Raw genomic sequence first — 23061 nt, 5'->3', positions numbered from 1 at the left:
ACCGTTGGCCAACGCAACAGTCGGAAACCAACTGCATCGAGTTAGGTCAGGACACCACAGGCAAGATGTGGCACCTCTGCGGCCACGACAATGTAAGGCATAGCGAAGGTCTCCATTCTGACTATCTGTGCTGCTTCAGACGTCGGTCGTACCGCTGCCCGTGTGGATACTTGTCTCACCGCAAAGAAGCCCATTTCCTGATCCAAGGTAGGTCATCCTCCGCGCTCGATTGGAAATATATGCTGCCTGACAAAAACAATGAATCACCTTGAAGACATGGTCGGACGTCAATGGAACTTCGTACAGATAAACACCATAGGTGGTGTTCGACAAAATTCCCAAGTATGTCAGGATAGAATATGGGTCAGAGGAGCAGATCAGACGTCAACTCCGTCGCAGCACTAATATCCGGGGTGTTGAGGAATAGTTGCAACCGTTGGCCAACTTGCCTCATGAGAGGATACAGTGACTTCATGATCACCCCCAGCTGAATCAGAGCTTTCCTTCTGGCCAGAGCGGATACAACGTCATACTGACTAGCGGGCTCATATTTCCGAGTTCTTTGTAAATTTCACTCCATGTTGTAATCATTGAAATAGCTTGACGTACTGTCTCAACCCGTGAAGTTTCATTTCGTTTACTCCTTCACTTCCAGGTTTCTCACTTTTTTGTCAAGCCATGCTGCCTGTGCTGTGCTGTCGGGCACTAGCCTGTCAGGGCGTTGAGAATGACCCTCCTGGACCCATCGATTCTCATGACAGTCTGGGATACTGAGCAACTTGACGATTAATATCGTAAAATCATAAACATCAGTCTCGATATGCCACCTTGCTGCTGCTGTTGTTGAATTCCGACAGACTTCGCTTATCCAGACACGAAGCATTACACGATTTTTTCACTGGTGACCAAGGCTCAAATACTGTTCTTGAATATGAAAGCCGTGTGCTATTTTGTCTTGCATACAGAATGTAGACGGTTTTATTCCTACCTATTTTTACGGCTGCCCTCAAATGCTAATCATTTGCATGTCCAAGCAAGCAGTACACTACACAGTTGAATCGCATTAATGTGCGCACCGTCGGTATTCGACATCAACGTGCAATCACCACTCACAGATTGCAACTGGCAGCACTAGCAGTGGAGGTTCAAAATGGCTCTGAGCACTATGCGACTTAACTTCTGAGATATCAGTCGCCTAGAACTCAGAACTAATTAAACCTAACTAACCTAAGGACATCACACACATCTATGCCCGAGGCAGGATTCGAACCTGCGACCGTAGCGGTCGCTCAGTTCCAGACTGTAGCGCCTAGAACCTCACGGCCACTCCGGCTGGCAGCAGTGGAGGATATATAAAGTGTATCGTGGGCGGGGGGGAGGGGGGAGCACGGAATACAGTACCGACGTCGTCGTATTCCAGAAACATAGTGATTTAACTAACGTTCGAAAGGTCACGATCTTTGGCTTTCGGGCCAAGGGTGGAAGCATTTCCGAAACTGTTAAGTCTTTAAATTGTTCACGTGCCACTATGGTTAAAATACCCCGTGCATGGTAAAATGGCGCTATCCAAAACTGATGCTGAGGCAACCGCGGTGCACCATGGGCCATAGATGACAGGGGTGAACGACGGCTGCGGGGATGTGTACGCTCATACACGTGCAATTCTTGAGAAAATGATCACCCAGGTGAACCAAGCGGCTACCAACCTTTTAGTATCCGCACCTCCCGATAACGCCATGGCAAAAGAGAACTTGGAACCGACATATTTGCAGCCAGTGAACTGAGTACGACGGCCGTCGACAGGGGGCGGTCCGGCACCGTGTGTACTGGACTAACTGGAGAAAACCTCTGGTTTCTGAGGCGCCAAGTTAAGGCGCCCGTCGACTCGAGTCAGTTGTGTGTTTACTGTGTCAGGTTGCGTGTTTCGGGGACTCTCTTCTTGTTTTATATCTTGTCTACGTGCACGGTTGACGTTCTGGTTTCTGGTCTTGATTGATTTTTCTGCTCGGACTTTATAATTCCCGCTGAATACGACCTGGTGTGGCTAGGAAGTAGTGAACAGTGTCTCCTCAAAGATCATTCATCGAAAGTTGCAGCGTATGGACCTCCGCAGCAAGTGCCTGGTTTATGTACCCATGCTGACTGCTAGTCATCGGTGACGAAGGCTGGAGTTTGCACGCCAGTACCGCAACTGGACGTCCACTGAGTGGCGACTGGTTGCCTTTTCAGATGAATCACGTTTCATGTCCCATCGAACAGATGGCCGTTGACGTGTATAACGTGAAAAGTGTGAAGGCAAACGTCATGCAACAATTGCCAGAAAGAACCATGTCGGAGAGAACTCCCTATGTGATATCGCCATTCTGGAAGGCTCAATGGATCAATACAAGTATGCAGCTATCCCTGGGGACCCCGTCCATTCCTACATACAGTTTGTTCCTCTTTGGCACGATGGCATCTACCAGCAGGACAATGCAACGTGTCACACAGCTCACACTGTACGTGCGTGGTTTGAAGAGCATCGGGATAAGTTTACCGTACATTGGCCACTAAACTCCCTGGACTTAAACCGAATCGAGATTCTGTTGGGCCGCCTTCACTGGGCTGTTGTCCGCCCCGATAGCTGAGTGGTCAGCATGACGGATTGCCGTCCTACGGACCCGGGTTCGATTCCCAGCTGGGTCGGGGATTTTCTCCACTCAGGGACTGGGTGTTGTACTGTCTTCACCATCATTTTATCCCCATCCGGCGCGCAGGTCGCCCAATGTGGCGTCGAATGTGATAAGACCTGCACCAAGGCGGCCGGACCTGCCCCGCAAGGGGCCTCCCGGCCAATGACGCCAAACGCTCATTTCCATTTACCGGGTTGTTCGCACCAGGGATCATAAACCGAGGAACATAGCGCAGCTGGCCACGACGCTTGTGTCGGCATGGCTCCACATCCTTCTCGGTACCTTCCGCGTTTCGCCCTGAAAAAGGTGGTTATTCAGGGTTTCGACAGGTGGTCACATTAAAGTGACTGGACAGTGTAGTTGACATCTGTTGCACATAGTTCTTATGGTGCTGCAGTTTTAATGACCTACACTGTATTTACATTCAGCAGCAGGCACACCAAATCTGGTGGAGGAAAAAGAAACTGATAATAGCGGCAGAGCAGAGTTGCTGACGAGGACTCGAGCAAAACTTTAGTGATAGCCACAGGACGGAATGCATCGTCGTGCAATTACAGCCATGAAGCGACAGCCAATCAGCGACTGGAGCGTAGAAGTGCGTCCAGTGAGCGAACGTGTTTGGGTGAGTCAAACGCTACAGTTTCATCTGAGAAAGCTGCTGCTGTGCAGTCAGCTGTAACGCTACCTCCTTCGTACAGGTGTGGAGTTTCTGAATTTTGTAAACTAGAAGGTAAAGCGGTGACGAAGGAAAAGCGCATAGCATCGACGACGCAAGAAAATGATGAAAAGATATATAGCCGTTTTACCTAGAAATGATGCGTTAAGGCCAGTTTATCTTGAATGAGATTTTCACTCTGCAGCGGCGTGTGCGCTGATATGAAACTTTCTGGCAGATTAAAACTGTGTGCCCGACCGAGACTCGAACTCGGGACCTTTGCCTTTCGCGGGCAAGCGCTCTACCATCTGAGCTACCGAAGCACGACTCACGCCCGGTACTCACAGCTTTACTTCTGCCAGTACCTCGTCTCCTACCTTCCAAACTTTACAGAAGCTCTCCTGTGAACCTTGCAGAACTAGCACTCCTGAAAGAAAGGATATTGCGGAGACATGGCTTAGCCACAGCCTGGGGGATGTTTCCAGAATGAGATTTTCACTCTGCAGCGGAGTGTGCGCTGATATGAAACTTCCTGGCAGATTAAAACTGTGTGCCCGACCGAGACTCGAACTCGGGACCTTTGCCTTTCGCGGGCAAGCGCTCTACCATCTGAGCTACCGAAGCACGACTCACGCCCGGTACTCACAGCTTTACTTCTGCCAGTACCTCGTCTCCTACCTTCCAAACTTTACAGAAGCTCTCCTGCGAACCTTGCAGAACTAGCACTCCTGAAAGAAAGGATATTGCGGAGACATGGCTTAGCCACAGCCTGGGGGATGTTTCCAGAATGAGATTTTCACTCTGCAGCGGAGTGTGCGCTGATATGAAACTTCCTAGCAGATTAAAACTCTGTGCCCGACCGAGACTCGAACTCGGGACCTTTGCCTTTCGCGGGCAAGCGCTCTACCATCTGAGCTACCGAAGCACGACTCACGCCCGGTACTCAAAGCATTACTTCTGCCAGTACCTCGTCTCCTACCTTCCAAACTTTACAGAAGCTCTCCTGCGAACCTTGCAGAACTAGCACTCCTGAGAGAAAGGATATTGCGGAGACATGGCTTAGCCACAGCCTGGGGGATGTTTCCAGAATGAGATTTTCACTCTGCAGCGGAGTGTGCGCTGATATGAAACTTCCTGGCAGATTAAAACTGTGTGCCCGACCGAGACTCGAACAGAGTGAAAATCTCATTCTGGAAACATCCCCCAGGCTGTGGCTAAGCCATGCCTCCGCAATATCCTTTCTTTCAGGAGTGCTAGTTCTGCAAGGTTCGCAGGAGAGCTTCTGTAAAGTTTGGAAGGTAGGAGACGAGGTACTGGCAGAAGTAAGCTGTGAGTAGCGGACGTGAGTCGTGCTTCGGTAGCTCAGATGGTAGAGCGCTTGCCCGCGAAAGGCAAAGGTCCCGAGTTCGAGTCTCGGTCGGGCACACAGTTTTAATCTGCCAGGAAGTTTCATGTCAGTTTCTCTTGCTGCGTACCTGACTTTACTTGCATCAGAGCCAGTGGTCGCCGTTGGTAAGCGGTAAGCTTGGTGACTCAAAACCATGTTCTTGTTAACTTTCAATGCAAAGAAATGATTCCCATAATAATAACAATAATAATGACGATCGGACTTCGTTAAAGGCATAAATTGCAAATTCGATTTACAAATACTGAAATGCGTGAACAATAACGGGATTATGACGCTCGATTGTTGCCTCGCCAAACCGATCACTTCCAATGAATTTAAAAGTGGTAAGGGGTAGGGGAAGACTGGAATGAAAACTGCTAGGAATAAATCTATTTGCCAGGATTTTATTGATAACTGTTTAACACACAGTTACTAAATTTTTAATCAAAAGATCGATAGATAACGTTTTCTAAAAATCACGGAAAAAGTCCGAGAGATGGCACCACCGGCGCATATCGAGGACATGTTTATTTAGTAGCATCTTTGGAAAGAACGCACACCAAGTTTCAGCAATATTGGTCTATTTCTTTGTGTTTGGCATTCGTGTGAATCAAGGAAATCGAGTGATTGTCAAAAAATGGACGAAAAAGAATTTCGTGTAGTGTTTAAACATTACTTTGTGAAAGGCAAAACGCCTGAGGAGACTAAAGAGAAGCTTGATAAACATTACGATGACTCTGCACCTTCGATTAAAACAGTTTATAAGTGCTTTCAAAATTTTCGGAGTGTCCATATGGGCACAAGTAATGCTGAACTTTCTGGACGCCCTGTGGAGGTTATGACTCCAGAAATCATTCATAAAATCCATGATATGGTGGTGGATGACAGAAGAGTTAAGGTGCGTGAGATTGCTAGTGCTGTGGGCATCTCGAATGAACGGGTACATAATATTTTGCATAAACATTTGGACATGAGAAAGCTATCCGCAAGATGGGTTCTGCGATTGCTCACGCTTGACCAAAAACGGAATGGTGTGAAGTGTTGCAAGGATGGTTTCCAGCTGTTCAGGAAGAATCCGCAGGACTTTAAGCGTCGTTTCGTCACTGTGGACGAAACATGGATACATTATTATACTCCTGAGATCAAACAACAATCTAAACAATGGGTTACCAAAGGAGAATCTGCACCAAAAAAGGCGAAGACCATTTCTTCGGCCGGAAAATTTACGGCGATTGTCTTTTGGGATTCGCAATGGACAATCCTCGTTGACTATCTGGAAAAGGGTAAAACTGTTACACGTGCAAATTATTCATCATTATTGGACCATTTGAAAACCGAGCTGCAAGAAAAACGCCGGCGATTGGACCGCAAAAAGTGTTTTTCCATTACGACAATGCACCAGACACATCTCAGCAGTTGTGATCGCAAAATTAATAGAAATAGGATTCCAAATCGTTTCACATCCCCCTATTCTCCAGACTTGGCTCCCTCGGACTACTGTTTGTTCTCCAATTTGAAGAAATGGCTGGCGGGGCAAAGATTTTATTCAAACGAGGAGGTGATTGCAGTAACTAATAGCTATTTTGCAGACTTGGACAATTCCTATTATTCGGATGGGATCAACAAATTAGAACAGCGTTGTACGAAGTGTCTAAGTCTAAAAGAAGACTATGCCGAAAAATAAAAAAGATTTACCCAAACACGTAAGTAGTTTTTATTTTTGCACGGACTTTTCAAATGCCCCTCGTATAACAATCACTATTTCCCAGGATGGCGCAGAGGGTGACTTACTGCATTTATAGAATAACGCACTTATAAAATTTTTGGTCCAAGTGCATCCATAACAAACAAAGCATTTAACTAAAACGCACGCAGAAGAAAACGAAAAACGACGACTGATAAGCTGAAGGCTCTTAATTAAAGGAAAGACACTTTTATTCAATTACAATTGCGCAAGAAATTCTTTTTTAAAAGGAATATACACGCAAGGCAACTTCACTGAAATGCGAGATTACTCAAATTGTGTAAAAGCCAACTTACAGCGTAAAGAAATACCAAAGCTGGGGAAATGCCAAGTTTCGGTGAACGGAATGTTAAATGCCTTACATAAAAAAGAGGAAACAGTAAACTTAATTTTATTTCGACTGCAAAGACGTTTAAATTCCAGTCACCATAGACTGCTTCCGGTTGCTGGTCATATTTCAAATTTACAGTGAACTACCTGAGTCCCAGCCAACTGCCTTTCACGAGCTTACCTCCTCTAGTAACGTCAAATTAACTGGGGTTGAATGGCCAGTAAAACCCTCAAAACAACAATAATTGCAGGCCAGACAACAGTGACCAGCACTACAACAGATAAAACACACAATTAAACGTCGGCTTAAATTCTAGAGTGTTAAACCCTATAGAATTAAGACAGGAAATCCGGGGAAGCACACATGTCTAGTTAGAGCAGTAAGTCTATCAGGATAGCAGAACTGCAGTATTATTCTTTTGCTTTAACAACTTATCGACTCACTTTTGAGGGTAAATCAACTATTATCCCGATGACGGCAACTACAATGCTGAATATTACAAATCAGCTTCGTTAACAACCTTCGACAATATGTGGAGTATAAGATTCATTAATTGCTCACCGTGCAGTCTTTTCCCGATGACAACCACTCTACATTCGTTACAGAAGTTGACCAATATTAACAAGTCCAGGTCGTCTTCCTATTTGAGAGACGATTCCCCATAACCGGTGCCGCTTGAATATCAACACCATCGTAGATCCTAGTCCGCTGCGCGGCCTCACTTCAGGTGTAGTGATCTGCCAGCGACTCTGATGACAGCTGTTCGTAGACACTGTCGTCGGCAACTTCCTTCTCCTCGCCGGCGGAGTCGCTCTAAATCGCCTGCCCTGGCCGTCCATCCTCTTGGCCGGCCAGCAGAGATCTCTATACTACACGACTGGCCATTAAAATTGTCACGCCACGAAGATGACGTGCTACAGACGCGAAATTTAACCGAGAGGAAGAAGATGCTGTGATATGCAAATGATTAGCTTTTCAGAGCATTCAGAGAAGGTTGGCGCCGGTGGGGACACCTACAACGTGCTGACATGAGGAAAGTTTCCAATCGATTTCTCATACACAAACAGCAGTTGACCGGCGTTGCCTGGTGAAATGTTGTTGTGATGCCTCGTATATGGAGGAGAAATGCGTACCATCGCGTTTCCGACTTTGATGAAGGTCAGATTGTAGCCTATCGCGATTGCGTTTTATCGTATCGCGACATTGCTGCTCGCGTTGTCGAGATCCAATGACTGTTAGCAGAATATGGATTCCGTGGGTTCAGGAGGGTAATACGGAACGCTGTGCTGGATCCCAACGGCCTCGCATCACTAGCAGTCGAGATGACAGCTATCTTATCCGCATGGCTGTAACGGATCGTGCAGTCACGTCTCGATCCCTGAGTCAACAGATGGGGACGTTTGCAAGACAACAACCATCTGCACGAACAGTTCGACGACATTTGCAGTAGCACGGATATCAGCTAGGAGACCATGGCTGCAGTTACCCTTGACGCTGCATCACAGACAGGAGTGCCTGCGATGGTGTACACAACGACGAACCTGGGTGCACGAATGACAAAACGTCATTTTTTCGGATGAATCCAGGTTCTGTTTACTGCGTCATGATGGTCGCAAGCGTGTTTGGCGACATCGCGGTGAACGCACATTGGAAGCGTGTATTCATCATCGCCATACTGGCGTATCACCCGGCGTGATGGTATGGGGTGCCATTGGTTACACGTCTCGGTCACCTCTTGTTCGCATTGACGGCGCTTTGAACAGTGGACGTTACATTTCAGATGGGTTACGACCCGTGGCTCTACCCTTCATTCGATCCCTGCGAAACCCTACATTTCACCAGGATAATGCACGACCGCATGTTGCAGGTCCTGTACAGGCCTTTCTGGATATAGAAAATGATCGACTGTTGCCCTGGCCAGCACATTCTCCAGATCTCTCATCAATTGAAAACGTCTGGACAATGGTGGCCGAGCAACTGGCTCGTCACAATACGCCAGTCACTACTCGTGATGAACTGTGGTATCGTGTTGAAACTGCATGGGCAGCTGTACCTGTACACGCCATCCAAGCTCTGTTTGACTCAATGCCCAGGCGTATCAAGACCGTTATTACGGCCAAAGGTGGTTATTCTGGGTACTGATTTCTCAGGGTCTATGCACCCAAACTGCGTGAAAATGTAATCACATGTCAGTTCTAGTATAATATATTTGTCCAATCCCGTTTATCATCTGCATTTCTTCTTGATGTATCAGTTCTAATGGCCAGTAGTGTACCTGGATGTTGAACTTCAGCTGTCTGATCGTGTCAGTCGTAGATGCTCATACTTCGTTTCTTGCCAAATTACAACATGGCTGGTAGGATATGTCACAAGAACACGAAAAGAAAATACTTTTCTATTCCGCTCCCACATCAGCCTATTACATCACATATCGATATAGAGTTCAAAATAATATATCAGTCTCCAATTCTTTGTCACGTTCAGACCTATGGAAATTTGTTTGCCAAACTACAACATGGCGGACCTTGCAAAGCACACGTATCTGCAGACACGCCCCAGTCCTCTACTCAGAGACCAGACTTTTACATCCAGGATGTATAGAGATCACTGTCGTCCAGGGAAGTCATACAATCCTCTGAGCAAAGATAGGTGAGCGTAATAAGCATAGAGTAGAAATATCTCTGGAGTGAGCATTCAGAAGCGCAGAATTGATTTTGTGTTGTCAACATACGTTGCCACAATGGTCACGTGATCTCGGGACGCCGTAGATTTGTCCGACATTTGTCCTATAAATTTTGAATGTTGTTATATCGCTAGTAAAGACAGATTCCCTTCGTAAGTGCTGTGGATTTAGTATCGACGTTTTGCAGGCACCAAAGCAGTTTACGTCTGATATTTGAAATAAATTGGGCTCTTAGCTTTGAAGAGCAAAATGAACGAGCATGGCGCCACAGAAGCTTTACGTCAGCATGTATTTACAATGTCTTTCATGTCACATCTCGTCAAGTCGCGTAACACAGTACTGAACGGCGAAATTGGGGTTTTGTGTCACCATCCCTAATATGCATAAAATGTTAGAGAATAGTATCAGAACTGAGGAGCTAACAACGACAAAATTTGTCAATGACCGAAGCAAACTTTATAACCTATGTTCTTGATCAATTATGTTTGGTAAATTACTGAGAAGTGAGACAACGTTTCAAAACAATGACAATTATTTGCTAGGGAAAATATGTACATTCATACACATCAAAGAAAGCTCCAAACGGATTAATGAAGCCTGTTAAACTTATCCATTATGTTTTTTCTTACATAATTAATAACGTCATAAAAACTGTGTTTTACTCCTTCACTAAAGCTGACTTTTTTGCTTAAAATGTCATATGGTGGAATTTGCTTCGTCTACTTATGTTCTTATACACATACATTATGGGCGTCAGAGCCGTTGTGTTATTGTAAAACCTAAATAACTTTTCGCCTTCAGATATACAACCTCGGTTGTGTAAGAAAGTGGAAAAAATATCCCAGTCGTCATGGAACATCTCCAATTTGTCACTAAAACAAAGCGCTATTATAAAATAGAGATTATGACGATACAACAGTACAACATCCCCTATTATAAGGAGAATGAGCGCGGCGAAAGTAGTTTAACTTAAGATGTTAACAGACTGGTACCGTTAAAATGTTCTTCCCGAGAAACCTTGACGTACCGTGAAACGACGTGACGTTCCGTTGACGACCTGTGCGAATGCCTCCATTCGAAAGGTATTGTAGAATGTTTTGGTGTTATGTGACGAGACGTGACGTTACCTGATGGCGGACGTGAATTGGCGCTAAACAATCGACGTCGTCCCTAGATCACGTGACAATTCCAGTTTAATGTTGACAACATGCGCAGGACGCAATGCTCACTCCAGAGATATTTCTACTCTATGGTAATAACCAAAGCGCACTCGCACGGATCAAAAAGGCTGGGAAATACACAGAGAGGTGAATCAATAGTAAAGAGCAGGAATAAACTCAGTATTACTAAATAAGAACATACCTAAGGTAAAACTAATTATTCCTTCACAACGAAACACAGAGCACGTTTAATACATGATATACTGCAAGGCTCAAGCAGTAAGACGGCAGAAGACGACTATGCGCCCTTCGTATTTTGTAAACATAAGAAAATCAAAAAGAACACAGATAATAATTATAGCGTTGCATTAAAGTTCGTATGATGTGATGAAACTTTGAAGCGATGTCGAAGGAAGGAATTTCGAGCATTCTCTGTAAGAAATGTTTGATTTCAATTAAAAGAGAGCATTTAAAATTTAATTTTTGCAGTCTTCTGCACAGTTGTCTTAGCTCACATTTTCTGATATACTGCTCCTGTTAGTTTATTCATGCTCTCTGTACAGAAGCAAATATTAAAACACTTGGCCTTTAGATTCCATTGTTAATAACATTGCACCTTGCTACCACACGTACACTATGCCACTGCAGTGCTGTTTTGCCAGTACAGCTTATTTATCTTATAAATTAATGGCATTGCAGTACTTTCAGCGTAATTGATTTATTAGTCAGACTTTACCCGATTAACGTCACCGAAAATTCGCTTCTAACGTAACCAGCCATGGATATTAATTTAAATTTTGCCTAGCTTTGACTGGTCAGTTGAAACCACTACCTTCGGTTGATTTAATCGGTAGCTGCGCTCTTTAGCATAACAGGTATTAGCTGGGGCAAGTTAGTCTAAATACACACACTTCTGCGCGCTTCTCGCTGATTGGCTGTAGATCCACAACGGCGCTTTTCCGGCTTATGGCCACTATTAGGGTTTTGTTCGGTACAACATCTCCTAAACTGATCTCAGTTTATTATCGGGTTGCTTACTTTCATCCTGTGTTTGATTAATTTGCAAATCCTGCATCACGTGCAATGAAATTACGATTAAAAAAATCACCCTAAACTTGGATAAAAATTTTATCGCTATATAGACTACTGGATAAGCTTATCACATGTGATGCGTTCTGTAGAGCAGTTGCAGTTTTTGTCAGCGTGCAAAGGGGACATTGCAGACATCTGTACAGTAACTAAAAAATTCTAATTTGACCTACATAAAATTATTTAAAAAATTCTTGTCTGGCATGTTGGAGCTATAAGCCACCAATTCAGTTATGTGTATACCTTATTGTAGGCTGGATCTTTCTCTCTATACGACTTTATGGAATTCTTGAAAAAACTTGAGTACATAAATACGTAGTTGTATGTCACATGACAACGGGTAGCACCACTATCACTCCCTTCCGGTAGAATTTTCTTTACTGGAGCTGTTATCACTGTGTAACAGTCAGTCTACCTCTGACAGTTATGTATCATATAACGTAAATTTATCTATACAACTCGATATATCTTGTACGTGTTCTTTTGGATATTTTTGTGATGCCCCATGGCAGAGCTGTTGCTTTCACTACACGAATTTGTATCCTCTGTTTCACAGATATCTGATCATGGGTTATTCTGAAACGTGTAAAACTGACATCATTCATTCACCAGCTGATGACGTTCTATTAAGTGACTTATTCAGCATTAGTGCAGCTCTGTTCCAGTTATACAATATGGTCCCAAGCTTCCTGTACGACTTTTTGTTGCACCTCCAATTAGTTCTGTATAATGGCAATTCAAGGGTTATCATGCTAAGCGCCAGGTTTTGCACGAATTGTGTTTTATGGTAAGTCAATAGGACTTGTATGTACTAAAAGGGCTATCTCCACTTTTGGCTGATACAGGAACTACAAAGGCCAGTGCTTTAGAGACAACTTCTATGACTTTTTCAAACTAAATGGGGTAATTGCAGATGTGTTACACGAGTTCACTATACTCGACTTAGAGATATACACATTTTGTTCCTGATGATGTAATGCACTCTAAAGCAACAGATCGTAATAAGCAACCATTTAGAATTGTTCAAATGAAAGGCAGTTATTTTCTGGACTTTCAGCAAGCAGGCGAAAATGATCACCAACACAACTAAAGTTAATAAAAGTTCTGCCTCATGGATTAAAACCACCACGCCTGGGCTAATTCAAATAAAAAAGACATTTGTTGAAATAGATGGATAGAAATGGTAAGTGTTGAAAAAAGGATGGCGAAGTGAAAGTTTGAAATAGGTCACATTCAGTGAAGTCATTGGTGCAAAAGGATTGTCTCCAGAGAAGAAGAGAAACCTCAGAAGTGTGGTGGTATACCAACCTGAAGTGCACAAACAGTTTTACAGTAAATTGTGCGAGACATAATAGTAAAATGATAACTAAAGGCGGAAATATTACAAAACCTGTTTGGTGGGCTCAGACTGTTTAGCATTTCAGTGAAAATTTATTTACAAAAGTCAAGAGTTTATATGTAAATTTTTGAATCAATGCCAAGTTTTAATGAAGTCAGTGAGCGAGTGTTAATATGAAATTAATGCATATTTATGTTCTTGTTATTTCAATAAAATTTATTCTGAATAACCTAGAAAATACATTTTGCTACTTAGCCCCTTTAGCATGATAACTCTTCAGTTGCGAACTTACCCTTTCAGTATGATAACTCTTCAACTGTGAACTTACTGCATTCCACAAGGCGTGGCTCTCGCTTATATTCACAACGCCATGAAATGCCATATTTTGTACTTGAAATGTAATGACTTGAAGGTAATAATAATGTTGGTACAACGAAGGTATTTTTCCGAAAAAGTTTGCGCAAGGAACGACAAGAAGAGTGCATCAATGGTTTTGCTAAGTTGTGTATTTTGTCACCCACATTGTCACAATCTTACCGTCACTAATGATTTTTTAATGTCCGGATTTTATACCTAAAATTACTGGGTCGTCTCTAATTTTTGGTACAAATGATTAAGTTTCTTGAAATTTACATATTTTGTTGACATTATTATGGGATATTCTATCATTTGTTACCTACGAAATCGCCTTTCTGGATGATAACATTCACTTTGAAACATAACACAGAATGATAACCTTCGATTGAAACAACACATTTACTGCTACCAGGTAACATTTATATAATTTCCACAACGCATATCAGAGTTTTAAATCTCCGTCATCATATGGATTTATGTGAATTAATACGACTTGTAACTTATGAGTTGCGTCCACAACATCGCGGTAACTTGTGGCACTATTTAGTAGAGGAAGACAAAACAGAAAACTGTTATAGTACATGGCTCATAGTTTTGAGGAGTTCTTTGATTGAAAAGATGAACAAAAAAATATATGTTAAACTACCACCAGTTATCACAGGTTCCTTTTTCTCTCGTATTACATCACACGCACATTGTAAATATCGAAGTAAGCAACGAGTGGATCTAGAATCTGATAGGTTTAAAGAACATATAAAATAACAATGTTGCCAACAGTCGTGAAACAAAACACAGTTTTGGACAAGTCTCAAAGCACTGTGGAGGTCTTTGAAGCCACAGACAGACAGCAATATAAACGTAAATACCTCCAGTGGTCATGTATTTTTATCTTCCATGTTTACGTGACTTAATAACTTGCATACGTTTAAACAGATAAAGGCTCCGTGTTATAAACATTAAGTGAAAAAAATATATAAAATTATTAGTTTGCCAACAGTGGAAAAATGTTGTTAAAATTTTACTTATTATCTTGATGTTACATTGGTAATGTGTGTGTGTGGTGGACGCATGCGCGCGCGAAGGGGGTGGGCGAGGCGGAGGAAAAGGGAAGGGCAAGGGTTAAAGGATGGAGGGTGAAAAGGAATGAGAGACAACACAGCTTTGATTATGTCAGAGGTGCACAATGTTAAACTTTGACCTAATTTTTTACATTTATATTTCTGGCCATCTTTTCAATCAAGACCTCTATGAAACTACAAGCCATATGCTAAAATAGTATTTTGTCATTGTCATTTTCTACTAGACAGTGCCGCAGCTTACCCCAAAGTTGTGACACAACAAATACACTTGAGGATGTGGGTTTAAGTTTCTGAAACGCGTAGTCTAAATAAAGCAAATTTTGGCCAGTAATAGTAAATTTGTAGTTTCAATCGATGGGAAAGCCTAACTCATAACGTTTCCTTTTAAAATGTTAAACTTCATAGTACGAGAAATTAGATGACTGAAATATCAAAACGATTACTGTGCGATGTAGCAATCTTGATAATATAACGCATTTTTTATGAGTCATTCCGCTTTGGCTCAACGATAGCCTACATAGGCCTTCATTCAGCACGGATCATGTCGCGCAGAAGAATCTGCTAGTTCACAAACTATATATAGCGTGTTGTCGTGTTGTAGGAGCGAGAGTATAATGTCAGCAATAGGTCAAGTTCAGTTAAGATCACAAAATGTCAGGTTGCGACGATGTATGGCGTTCTATGGTGGAAGGGCATGCGTACCAAAAACTCAAATGAATATTTCATTACTAACTGTTTGGTCTCGCTATGTTGCGGTACGGTAATGTATCAAATTTTAAAATCTATTTAAACCCGTTAAGCAGGCTCAAAACTGCACCGATTGTAATCTATGGATTGATAAGTATCCAGATAGCCATTTCCCTCTAATAAAAATAAAAATAATAAAAAAAAATGAAAATTCAAGTTCCTGCTTTAATAACATCTACAATGTCACGTATTGAATTATGATGTTATGAACTTAAGTGAAACAAATCTGCTTCCAAACATGATGTGCTAATACTGCTAAGGTTTAAATATGACTCTTAACAATGGATACAACTGATAGATATTCTGAAATAATTCCCGGTTTTTAAAATATGCACACCACTAATAAAAGTAAAATTATTTTTATACGTTTATACATAACTATAAAGTTAAATTACATACTGTTAAAAATTGCAAAACAGAAGATTAACATCGTTTATGTTGTTGCAGAACTAATCTTAGTTTATTTACGCTTTTTATTCCTGGTCATATAAGTGAAAATTTTTCATAACCAGAAAAAGTTATTATCAGAACTATACTACACAGGGTGTTTCGCAATTCATGTTACACACTTCTAGAAGTTATAGAGGGGACAGTAGATCAAGTTTGACATAGGAACCCATGTTCGGAAACGTCATCCAACGATGCTACAGAGCTTCAAAGTTATAGCGCCGTTGCCTGTAAATATATATAAAATACTTGTACACAGGAAGATTCCGTGATGGTGTTACAAACATTCAAGGATGATGGGGGCGGATAAATGTACCAATCTGAGGTAAGAGTCCTCGGTTCGGTAACGAACGTATCGAAAGTTACGAGGGAAAATCATTGTGATTCCTCCGACAGTGGAACACATGTACCACTTCTGTTATTGCTAAGATTGTAGGGTAGGCGAGGTGATAGTATGGGCCAAAACAAGGAAAAAAGTCCCGTAAACATGGGCTCTAAGCTGCTTACCTGAGCAGCTAGGAGCACTTGTTCATCATCAGTACTGTGAAACACATCTGTTGTTGTTGTGGTCTTCAGTCCTGAGACTGGTTTGATGCAGCTCTCCATGCTGCTCTATCCTATGCAAGCTTCTTCATCTCCCATTACCTACTGCAACCTACATCCTTCTGAATCTGTTTAGTGTATTCATCTCTTGGTCTCCCTCTACGATTTTTACCCTCCACGCTGCCCTCCAATACTAAATTGGTGATCCCTTGATGCCTCACAACATGTCCTATCAACCGATCCCTTCTTCTAGTTAAGTTGTGCCACAAAATTCTCTTCTCCCCAATCCTATTCAATACCTCCTCATTAGTTATATGATCTACCCATCTAATCTTCAGCATTCTTCTGTAGCACCACATTTCGAAAGCTTCTATTCTCTTCTTGTCCAAACTAGTTATCGCCCATGTTTCACTTCCATACATGGCTACGCTCCATACAAATACTTTCAGAAATGACTTCCTGACACTTAAATCACTGCCACCTCTGAAAATTGCCTACCTTGGACAATCATATCAACAACAGTTCCGGTAGATGTATTCTAGGAATCAGAATAGTTTTCGCTTATAACTTTCGACTCGTTCGTTTGCAGTACAGGGACCCTTACCTCAAACTGAAACATTTACCTTCTCCGTCGTCCTTCAAAGTTTCATCATCACGGAATCACTGTCTAAATACATACATTTACAGGCGCCGTCATCTCTAACTTCGACGCTCTATAGTATCGTTGGTTGACGTTTCCATACATGGGTTCCTATGACACACTTTATTTACTAACCCCTTTACAACCTCCAGAAATGTGTAACATTAATTGTGAAACACCCTGTACGTTATCAGCATGATTTTCACGTGAAAAGCAGTAACTTATTTTGATGAAACCTATTACCCACATCGTGATATGCGAGAACGATACACCGTAAGCTACTGCTACAGCGACTGATAAGCTGCTTCCTTTAGAAATAACCGTTACCGCAGTTTTCATCGTTGCCGTGAATGAACCTTTCTTCTTCTTCTTCTTCTTCTTCTCCTTCTTCTTATCGTCGCGATGACAACCATTTGAATTCTCTTAAATGAAGTGTAGCGCCTCAGCAAGGTGTACTGGTGTTGGGCTCCCTGATGCCAGATCCTCTTGCGTCATGATGCCTAAGAAGATGGTGTGTTTGGGGCAGTGAAGGAAATGGCTCAGCGCCACACGTTCGGGACACATCTTGGTTATCGCAGAGGCCCCATTTTAACGCGTCAGTCTTATTTTGGCCAGTTCCCACGCTAAGACGATTAAGTAATCTCCACCTTGGCCGTAGTAGGCTGCTAGGCTGCAGATCTTCTTTTGGCGGTATCTAATCACGTTTAGTTCTTCCTGCTAGCGTCGAAGTCTGTCCACTACCTCTGACTCCACCAAGGGGATGCTACACTACTGGCCATTAAAATTACTACACCACGAAGACGACGTGTTACAGGCGCGAAATTTAACCGACAGGAAGAAGATGCTGTGATATGCAAATGATTAGCTTATCAGAGCATTCACACAAGGTTGGCGCCGGTGGCGACACCTTCAACGTGCTGACGTGAGGAACGTTTCCAACCCATTTCTCATACACAAACAGCAGTTGACCGGCGTTGCCTGGTGAAACGTTGTTGCGATGCCTCGTGTAAGGAGGAGAAATGCGTACCATCACGTTTCCCACGTTCATAAAGGTCGGATTGTAGCCTATGGCGTCTGCGGTTTATCGTATCGCGACATTGCTGCTCGCGTTGGTCGAGATCCAATGACTATTAGCAGAATACGGAATCGGTGGGTCCAGAAGTGTAATACGGAACGGCGTGCTGGATCCCAACGGCCTCGTATCACTAGAGATGACAGGCATCTTATCCGTATGGCTGTAACGGATCGTGCAGCCACGTCAGGATCCCTGTGTCAATAGATGGGGACGTTTGAAAGACAACAACCATCTGCACGAACAGTTCGACGACGTTTGCAGCAACATCGACTATCAGCTCGGAGACCATGGCTGCGGTTACACTTTACGCTGCATCACAACAGGAGCGCCTGCGATGGTGTACATAACGACGAACCCGGGTGCACGAATGGCAAAACGTAATTTTTCGGATGAATCCAGGTTCTGTTTACAGCATCATGATGGTCGCATCCGTGTTTGGCGGCATCGCGGTGAACGCACATTGGAAGCGTGTATTCGTCATCGCCATACTGGCGTATCACCCTGCGTGATGGTATGGGGTGTCATTGGTTACACGTCTCGGTCACCTCTTGTTCGCATTGACGGCTCTTTGAACAGTGGACGTTACATTTCAGATGTGTTACGACCCGTGGCTCTGCCCTTCATTCGATCCCTGCGAAACCCTACATTTCACCAGGATAACGCACGACCGCATGTTGCAGGTCCTGTAGGAGCCTTTCTGGATACAGAAAATGTTCGACTGTTTCCCTGGCCAGCACATTCCCCAGATCTCTCACCAATTGAAAACGTCTGGTCAATGCTGGCCGAGCATCTTCCATTTCAGATGTGTTACGACCCGTGGCTCTGCCCTTCATTCGATCCCTGCGAAACCCTACATTTCACCAGGATAATGCACGACCGCATGTTGCAGGTCCTGTAGGGGCCTTTCTGGATACAGAAAATGTTCGGCTGTTTCCCTGACCAGCACATTCTCCAGATCTCTCACCAATTGAAAACGTCTGGTCAATGCTGGCCGAGCAGCTGGCTCGTCACAGTACGCCAGTCACTACTCTTGATGAACTGTGGTATCGTGTTGAAGCTGCATGGGCAGCTGTACCTGTACACGCCATCCAAGCTCTGTTTGACTCAATGCCCAGGGTATCAAGGCCGTTATTACGGCCAGAAGTGGTTGTTCTGGGTACTGATTTCTCAGGATCTGTGCACCCAAATTGCGTGAAAATGTAGTCAGATGTCAGTTCTAGTATAATATATTTGTCCAATGAATACCCGTTTATCATCTGCATTTCTTCGTGGTGTTGCAATTTTAATGCCCAGTAGTGTATTTGAGAGAAAGCTTTTCCTTCTGCTAAGACGAGGAGCAACAGATTTATGCCCGTGAAGTGGGTGTCGTCTGTCATCATTGTTGACTTCGCTCCTTTCGGATTTGGCTGTTAACTATCTGTCATATGTCGGGTTGTGCTATTTCGGCCACAACTTGGATATCCTCGATTGGAGTTGGTGTCAAGCATCGTCTTCACGGATCTATCGCTTCGAGTGTTTGTTTTACACTGGCGTCCTCCATACCATCTGTCATTTACCTTAAACATTGTCTGACTACCCCATATTTGTTGCAAATACGCAATTACGTATTCTTGTAAAGTAAGTCTTATCTGCAGTTTCCACCTGTTACTATTTATTTTGTGACAGGCTACATTAATCAGCAGTGCTTTATTTTCACTTTCCAAAAAGAAGCTTCTCAGATTATCTGCCGAGTAAGTACGTCAACTTCGCCTGAAGATAAAGAATAGGAAACTTGGAACGTTACGTCAACGCGAGGACTCGACTGACAATCTATGAAGATTTTTTCAGTGAAATTCGCCTAGAAATCCTGAAATTTCATACTGCAGACAAAAAATATTCAAAATTAACTTCACTTCGCGGCTTAATCCGCGCAATTACGCTTTACGCTTAGTTACATACGTTAGAACATTGTAGAGACGCGCAACATGTCTGAGTCATTTTCTCACCCTTTTATGCAATGAAACTGCGGATTACAGTGTATATGTCGCGATACAGCAGACTTTATTTGTGTAGCAAGCTACGCTTTTAAGAACAACACCGCTGTCTGCAGTAGCTGTTAGGTAATAGCAGTGGAACTTAAGAATCGGACTCTATCTTGCCATAGTATAACTTCGGTCTTTCATTGTCTCTGAAAGAATTATGGACTTACACCTGAAATGTTCTCGGCGTATATATTGTCGTTACTGTAATGATTTACACTGGATGAGTTTAGATAAGAAATTATGGATTTACAAAAATCCTTTATTAGTCACGATCGCAAGGATATTGTCTTTATTGATAACTAGTTTTGGCTACATTGATTAGATATCTTCAGATCTGTAATACATAGAAAATTGCAACTAAGAAAGTAATATTGTATAAACTATTCATATAAAATAGTTCTGTCACAAAGTACTCAACACAAAACTCACCAAATGGCGGGACACATTTTCATAGTTTTGTTTAAACTGCGTTGCTGATTATACAACCTGTAACAACAACGAAAATGTAAATTAATCTATAATATACATTTAAATCATGACGATATATACAAGGTGTACAATTTTGCTTCTGCCTTTTGCCGACAGGTGGCGACAACGGTAAGTAGCGCTCGAGAGAAACAACATCGCAGACGTCACGCAGTTAGCTTGGACCTCGGTCAACATAACCTCATTTGTGTCTGCATCATAAAGTTGTTCTTGATTGATGGTTCAAATGGCTCTGAGCACTATGGGACTTAACATCTGTGGTCATCAGTCCCCTAGAACTTAGAACTACTTAAACCTAACTAACCTAAGGACATCACACACATCCATGCCCGAGGCAGGATTCGAACCTGCGATCGTAGCAGTCGCGCGGGTCCGGACTGAGCGCCTTAACCGCTAGACCACCGCGGCAGGCTTCTTGATTGAAAATGTCAGTTTAGGGGCCTAATTATCGTCATTTGCGCGAGGTGTTACTGTTTTGTTTCAATATGAAGAAAACAGTGGCTGAATCTCAGCGAATGGTCTCAAGTTCGTATGGCAAGGACGCTATTAGTGAAAGAACGTGTCTTGAGTGGTTTCAACGCTTCAAGAACGGTGATTTTAGCGTTGTAGACCGGCATAGTGCTGGAAGAGAGAATGTTTTTGAAGATACAGAATTGGAGACATTACTGAGTGAAGACTCGTGTCAAACTCATGAAGAATTGGCACGTTTAGTGGGAGTGACACAGCAAGCCATTTTAAAACGTCTCAAGGGTATGGGTATGATTCAGAAAGAAATAACTCGGATCCCGTGTGAGCTGAAACCAAGAGACGTTGAACGGCATTTGAGTGTTTGTGAACAGTTGCTTCAGAGGCAAAGCCGGAAGGAATTTCTGCATCGCATTGTGACCCGGGACGAAAAATGGTTTCATTACGGTAACCCTAAACGCAAAAAGTCATGGGGATATCGCGGCCATGCTTCCACGTCGACGGCCAAACCGAATATTCGCGGCTCCGAGATCATGCTCTGCATTTGGTGGGACCAGCTCGGCGTCGTGTACTATGAGGTGTTAAAACCAAGTGAAACAGTCACAGGTGCTTGTTACCGAACACAATTAATGCGTTTGAGCAGAGCATTAAAAGACAAACGGCCGCGATACAGTTAGAGGTACGATAAAGTGTTTTTGCAGCACGACAACGCTCGACTCCACGTTGCAAAAGAGGTCAAAACGTACTTGCAAACGTTAAAATGGGAAGTCCTACCCCACCCGCTGTATTCTCCAGACATTACTCCCTCTGATTATCACCTGTATAGACCAATGGCGCATGGCCTAGCTGACGAACACTTCCGATCTCATGAAGAAGTCACAAATTGGATCGATTCGTGGATCGCTTCAAAAGATGAACAATTTTTTCGAAGCGGGATTCATACACTGCCCGAAAGATGGGAGAAGGTAGTGACCAGCGATGGTAAATACTTTCAATGACACATGTTTAACCAATTTTTTCATTAAAGCTACAAATGTTGGGGAAAAAAAGGCGGAAGCAAAGTTGTACACCTCGTATATTATAGCGCATGAATACATCATAAAAAGTATAAGTTGGGACTACAATTCTTATCCTAGTTTACTAGATCCTTGCTTGGCATGTGTAATAACAGAATCGAACGTTATCCTCAAGTGCATACTAAGAACATAACTGACACTCTATGTTATTCTAATCTAGAGAAGTGGCACCAGAACTAATGTATACCGTTGACTCCGTTAGACGAGACTTGTGTGTTCACTGTGTAAATCTATTAAGGGAACTCGGGGCAAAACGGGATAGCGGGGCACAATGGGAAATTGCTTTTTTCTAGACTGGACGGTGTTGCAACCTGTTGTATGGGTGTGTAACTATTTCTCCGAATGGAAGGTAAGTGAGGGCAGCCATTCTGATTTAGTTTGAAGTGCGAGATCTAAGTGAATTGTTGTCCGTCACGTTACCGCTTGCGTTGTTCTAACGTTTGGTGAATTTCAACGCCAAGTAAGCTGTTAATTGTTAATTGTATACCCTAAAATGACACATTTCCTTCAAGTGAATAGCATTTGTTATACTTTAGTTATTTAATGCGTTTAAATACGTCAGTTATTACACTCCATAAAAGTTGTTCACCTCAAAAGTGCTCTTGGGGCGGAACGGGACGGGGCAGAATGGGATAGTGTCCCGTTCCGCCCCGTCATATTTTGATGCAAGTAGAAAGCAGACCCAGCCTGGATGTTCATGGGTGACAGACTCTCATAACCAGCTATGTTCGCCGGACAACTCAGCTTTCCAGATAACGCCCGAGGCTGTCATTCCAATCCCACTAATCTTACAAAATACTCGGCGGACTACAAGACGAAAAGGAAAAACCGCCGTATTAACAGATTCTCCTTATAAGAAGGAACTGCAGAATGCTGTCTCACGTAAAGTAGGCCTACAGAAAGGAGGAGTGTGCACAAATATAAACAATGTCAGGACAGAGACGTCAGGTGCAATACAACCTAAGGCAAAAATATCAAACTGTACACCCAAAAAAACCAAAACAGAGGACATCAAAGACCTTAAGAAAAATAAAAGGAAGAAGATGATGGGGAAGGGAGAATCAA

The sequence above is a fragment of the Schistocerca piceifrons genome, chromosome 2, assembly GCF_021461385.2.
Source record: "Schistocerca piceifrons isolate TAMUIC-IGC-003096 chromosome 2, iqSchPice1.1, whole genome shotgun sequence".
NCBI classification, from domain to species: Eukaryota; Metazoa; Arthropoda; class Insecta; order Orthoptera; family Acrididae; genus Schistocerca; species Schistocerca piceifrons.
Note: the sequence above shows the minus strand (reverse complement) of the source record.